The following is a 6031-nucleotide window of genomic DNA, read 5'->3' as shown; positions in this document are numbered from 1 at the left end:
TCCCCTGGCGGAGGGCTTGGCAACCCACTCCAGTATTTTGGCCTGGAGAATCCCCGTGAACAGAGGGGCCTGGCGTACTACAGTTTAGGAGGTCACTAAGCACAGCACTTTTATCCTTAAACAATCAGGCAATTTTTACAAAAAGATGTTGTATGTAAAGTACATTTTAAAATACATTGTTAAAATGTTGTTACAAAATATGAATGCGTCTGAACTTGGTGTCTAGCTGAAGTGTTGCTTCTCCACCTCCCTCTCCAGCCGGGAACTTTATCCCTCTACTGGGGTTGGGGAGAACACTGGCCGGTCTGTAGCTCCCCAAAGACCCATCCTTTCTCTGCACAAGCCTTTGAGGATCCAGTCTTCGGCTCCTTCAGCCAGGAGCCTCCCGGATCTTTCCAGACTTCTTTGCAAGGCTGCCTGATGCAGCGAATTCATTCCTATCTGAGCCTAACGCCCTCTGCCTTCCTCCTCTCGCTCTTTTCTCCCACGGCCCATCTGCCCCTCCTCTCCTCCATCCCCCTTCTCCCCTCCGCTCCCCTTTATTTCCACTCCCCACCGGCGGAGCTTGGCTCCCCTCCCTTCCCCCTTCTCCCTCTCTCTGCCTCTCAGCGAGTCAGTATTTGGAGCTCCCGGAAGCCGCCGGCCACTCTCCCCGGGAGCAGCGTGACCGACACCGACTCCTGCTGGGGGGGCGGTGAGGAGGAGGAGGGGAGGAGGGCGCGCGAGTGGCCGAGCGCGGATTGGCATAGCCCAGCACCGGACCGCAGAACCCGAGGGGAGGTAATCCAGAGCTGCCGGGCCGGGCCGGGCCGGGCCGGGAGGGGCGCGGGGTGGAGTGGGGGGAGCACCCCGCGGCCGCGCTCGGAAGTTGCGCTCCATGGGTGGGGTGCTGAGGAGCCCAGGCCGAGACGCGCGGGGAATAAAGGCGCTTGCTGGCCCGCAAGCGGGGAAAGCAGGAGGCCGCGGGGCCTGGGTGCAGGGCCCGGACGCGGGGGTGCGGGCGTGAGGGGGGCACCCCATCTGGGTCAGCGCAATGGCGCTCCCCGCCCCCGCCGCCTGCCCGGTGCGCGCCGCGCAGGCCGGGCTGGAAAGCGGGTGCGGGCGCGGAGCGGGCTCGGGGCTGGACCCGTGGCTGAGGCCTCGCAGCCGCACTCCAAGCGGGTCTAACTTTGGGGGTGCTCGCCCCCTCTGCTCTGAGCCTCAGAGGGTGCGGGGTATTGGGGAAGGGGGTTGTCATTGGACTGAATTTGATCCTAGCCATGAAGTGTTGGAAAGAAATGGACCTGGCTTCTCTGCAGAACCTGACCTGAGGACTTGAGTCACTTAAAAAAAAATGTCCTGGCCACTGAGGCATTTAGGGACAGCTCGGAAGAGGTCACCTCACCACCACTGAGTCTTTCCTTGGGTAGAGGGGTTTGGTGGAAGCAGCTTCATTATCTTCGCTTTGGGGACTAATAATCACATATGCAAATAGCCTTGGCTTTATTGGCATCAGAGTGGTGTCAGACATCACAAATAGGCTGCAGGGTTTAGCAATATTTGAATTATTGCATTCTCTAAAAGGAATGAATGTGGATATTGAACTAGAATTAGGTCCAAACAGCCAAAGCGGAGATGAACACAGCAGAAAAGATCAAGAACCTCTGGTTATATAGTCAGAGGAATGCAGAAGTCTATGGGACTTAAACCACGAAAGTTAACCAGAATTGTTTGCAGAGTACTATTTCTTTACTGCTTATATAAATAAGACTTTTTAAATTTAAGGAACATGGCTTAGAATTCTTGGCAAAATATCTAAGCCCTTGTAATGTAAGGTTACGGCTGTGGAGTGATCTTTGGGGGAATTGTTCTTATAAAGTCCAGTTAGACTGTAAGCCTCCTGAGGGCAAGGGTGGGTTTGTTTTTTTTTTAAAGATTTTACTGCACCAAGCAGTATTTGACGCCGACCCTTTCATGAACAGGCAGTAAAAGTTTGTTAAAATGATTAACCCAACAGTTTGAGTGTGGTTGTGACTTTTTGAAGATACTACATTATTTTTTAAGGAAACAATATTCTTTGATCTCCAAATCTAAAAGTCCTTAATAAATTACAACTGAGGTATCATAAATATTTATTAAAATTAAAGAGGAAAAAATTGAGAAATCATGAGGGTAAATGTCAAGGCAGTCTTGGCTAGTAGGAAATAGGTTTTTGCTGCTTGTTGTAGAAGTGAAAAGTATTTTAACTTGTTGATATAAGGTAAGGTTTAGAGTAAAGGGCTGGATAGTAAACTTGTAGGCTTTCTTGGCTCTGGTCTCTTCAGTAACTACTCATCTGTGCTGTTGTAGCTTAAAACCAGCCACAGAAAATGACTAAAGAAATGATGTGGCTGTATTTAACTTTATTCATGGACACTGAAATTTGAAGTTCATATAATTTTCATCAGTATTGAAATTTGTTATCCAACTCTGTGACCCCGTGGACTGTAGCATCTGCCAGGCACCCCTGTCCTTGAAATAGTACTGAAATAGTCTTTTTTTTTTTTTTTCTTCAGGCAGTAAAAACTGTAAAATTCATTTTTATCTTGGGAGAGGATGGGAGACACAAAAGCAGCTGGAGAAAGGGGGCAGGTTTGTCATGTTGGTAGTAGTTAACTATTCCCTCCTAACATGTGTAGAGTTTGGAGGGGAACCTATTTTTTTTTTTTAAGATTTCTTTGTTTGTTGTGGACCATTTTTAAAGTCTTTATTGAATTTGTTACATTATTGCTTCTGTTTTATAGTTTGGTTTTTTGGCCACAAGGCATGTAGGATCTTAGCTCCCTAACCAGGGATTGAACCCTTACTCCCTGCATTGGAAGGCAGAATCGTAACCACTGACCTCCAGGGAAGTGCTTGGAGAGGCACCTTTCGAAAGGGTCAATGGGCCAAATTAACCGGGAGCTTCAGTCATACCCGGAGAAGGCAATGGCACCCCACTCCAGTACTCTTGCCTGGAAAATCCCATGGATGGAGGAGCCTGGTAGGCTGCAGTCCATAGGGTCGCTGAGGGTCAGACTCGACTGAGCGACTTCACTTTCACTTTTCGCTTTCATGCATTGGAGAAAGAAATGGCAACCCACTCCAGTGTTCTTGCCTGGAGAATCCCAGGGACCGGGGAGCCTGGTGGGCTGCTGTCTATGGGGTCGCACAGAGTCGGACACGACTGAAGTGACTTAGCAGTAGTAGTAGTAAGTCATACCCAGGAGTTAAGTTAATACCTTCAAGAGTAGCATTAACTTGTTTTGGGCATTGCAGTGTTCTGTTTTGTGTCAAATAGTTCCTTATAGACATCTTTATGTATGAAGCATAAAAATAATTGGGTAAGTTTATGTAAACTGTAAATATAATATTCAAATAACTGCCTGTAGCCCTGTCACTGGCTTCCTAGGTGGTGCTAGTGGTAAAGAACCCGCCTATCAGTGCAGGAGACATAAGAGGCCAATATAGAAATAGTCAAGATATCTGAATGAAATTTCTCCCAAGAACATATACAAATGGCCATAAACACATGAAAAGATAGCTCAACATCATTATTTGTCAGAAAATGCATATCAAAACCACAGTGGGATACCACTTCACACCCACTAGGATGGCTGGAATCAAAAAGTCAGATAAGTGTTGGTGAGCATGGGAAGGAGTTAGAACCCTTGACACCCTTATATGTTGCTGGTAGAAATATTTCTTATACAGTTGCTTTGGAAAACAATTGGGCAGTTCCTCAAAAATTAAACAGAGTTACCATGTGGAACAACAATTTCACTCTTAAGTATATATATCCAAGAGAAATGAAAGCACATATCAGCACAAAAACCTGTACATAAATGTTTATACCAGCACCATTCATGACAGCCAAATTAAAAATAACTGAAATGTCCATCGACTGATGAATAACAGCCAAATTAAAAATAACTGAGATGTCCATAGGCTGAGGAATGGATAAATAAAATGTGATATATCCATACAATGGAATTTTATTTGACCATAAAAATGAATGAAATACTGATTACATGTACCTTGAAACCATTATTCTAAGTGAAAGAATTTAATCACGAAAGACCACACATTGTATGGTTCTATTCATATGGAAATGTTCAGAATGGGGCAATGTATGGAGACTGAGAGTAGGATAGTGGTTTCTTAGGTATGGAGGTTGCTGGTGGGGGTGGGTGTGATAGTGAAGGCTGCAGGGTTTCTTTTTGAGCTGGCAAAATGTTCTAAAATTAGTGATGGTTGTGACATCATCAGATGGTACACTTCAGATGGGTGAATTGTACAGTAAGTCCCCTACATACAAACCTTCAAGTTGCAACCTTTCAAAGATGCATATGTATTATAAACCTATTATAGTACTATAATCATATGTGAGCCGTATCTCAATAAAGTTGTTAAACAGAAGGCTAGAAAAAGAGGACTAGATTGCTACCCATACTGTTGTATATTTCTTTATGCCCTTCTCCTATGACATTCACTGTACCCATCCTTACACTAGATTTTGTGTTTAGATTTTGTGTTGACCCTTCCTGATTTTATTGTAAAACAGTTTAGTGACATGAATACGTTCCTAATCAAGTTTGTCTACATTTGCTTGTTTTTCTAAAACCATGTCTTTTATTTTACATTTCTTTAGGAGGGACCTTTTATTTTCTTTCTGTCACTGGAGGGTTTTTTTTTGTTTTGTTTTGTTTTTTTGGCTGTGCTGGGTCTTTATTGCAGTACTCAGTCTTTCTCTAGTTGCAGCACACAGGCTCTGGAGCGTGGGCTCAGTGGTTGTGGCAAGTGGCTTAGTTTCCCCTTGGTGTGCAGGATCGTAGTTGTCAGACCACAGACCAAACCTGTGTCCCTCACGTTGGAAGGAGGATTCTTATCCACTGGACCACCAAGGAAGTCCCTTTGCTTTTTATTAATTTATAAAAAGGGAATATGTATATTATAACCTCACTTTTAAAAAGCTCAAAACTAAGTTTTCAAGGATTATCCATGTTGTTGCATGTAACTATGTATTATTGTTGGCAAATATTCCAGTTTATCCTTTCTCTTATTGATGGACGTAAGGGTTGGTGCCCGTGTTTTGTTGCTTTGGAGAATTTTTCCCATGTGTCTTGGCACACATGTGTCTTCTGTGTGAATGTGCCATGTATTTTAATTACCAAAAAGAGAGTTGATTGACATATACAGTAGTGGTATAACCCCAGCTTATTCAAACCAAGTGGTTTAATCTGATACCCTATTATAAATCTCATACTATTTAAATTCTAGTTGTAATATCTGGTTTCTCATCACCTAAGAAGCATGGAAAAACACTACTTTAAAATGCTAAAATTAATTTGCTTGATAGATATAAGCAAGCTTCTTCCACTGTGGAAGAGGGAAGTCCAAAGAAGTTCCACAGGATAAATGTTACTTGTGTGAAAAAAGTGTTGGTCGCTGAGTCATATCTGACTCTTTGCCACCCATGGACTATAGCTCTCCAAGCTCCCCTGTCCATGGAATTCCTCAGGCAGGAATACTGGAGTGGGTAGCCATTTCCTTCTCTAGGGAATCCTCTCGATATTTCCATGCCAATACACAATTATTACTTGCTTTATTATCAATTTTCTACAAGTTAACTTTTAACTACAACAGCAGAGTCGTGGATCAGAAATGACTGAAATAACCCAGAAGGATGAGTAATTATGCTACTCAACTAAATTTCAGTCTCCCTAAATTTTTCCTTACATTGATGATTTAAATAATTTTAATATTTCGTCACCATGTGATGTTAAGTATATAACTCGAGGAGTTCAAAAAAAATTGAGTGACATTTCTATCACAAAGTTTCATCCATTTGCATCTCATTATATGAATAGTTTGCCAGGATTTACATTGATAAAAACAAAAATTGAGAAGTTGATTTTCAACCTTGACTCTTTCTAGCAATAAGTATACTGATCCCATGTGCATGAGACAAATGAAAAATAAGACCTCTAAAGAGAGAGGTTTTCAATGAAAACAATACCTTCCGTCTATATTT

At 43.2% G+C, this 6031-nt stretch overlaps 1 protein-coding gene across 1 annotated transcript in view; it reads left to right on the top strand.

Moving 5' to 3' along the window:
- Positions 1–615: 615 nt before the first annotated feature.
- The window catches only part of CAP2 (cyclase associated actin cytoskeleton regulatory protein 2), a 147337-nt gene continuing 141921 nt past the window's right edge, over positions 616–6031 (top strand). Inside the window, exon 1 of the mRNA XM_012101253.4 lies at positions 616–780. The gene's annotated coding sequence lies outside the window, so the exon portion shown is untranslated. The remainder of the gene's footprint in view (positions 781–6031) is intronic.

Source organism: Ovis aries, chromosome 20 (genome assembly GCF_016772045.2).
Source record: "Ovis aries strain OAR_USU_Benz2616 breed Rambouillet chromosome 20, ARS-UI_Ramb_v3.0, whole genome shotgun sequence".
NCBI classification, from domain to species: domain Eukaryota; kingdom Metazoa; phylum Chordata; class Mammalia; order Artiodactyla; family Bovidae; genus Ovis; species Ovis aries.
The sequence above is the reverse complement of the archived record's forward strand: the minus strand, read 5'-3'. Positions and strand labels throughout refer to the sequence as shown.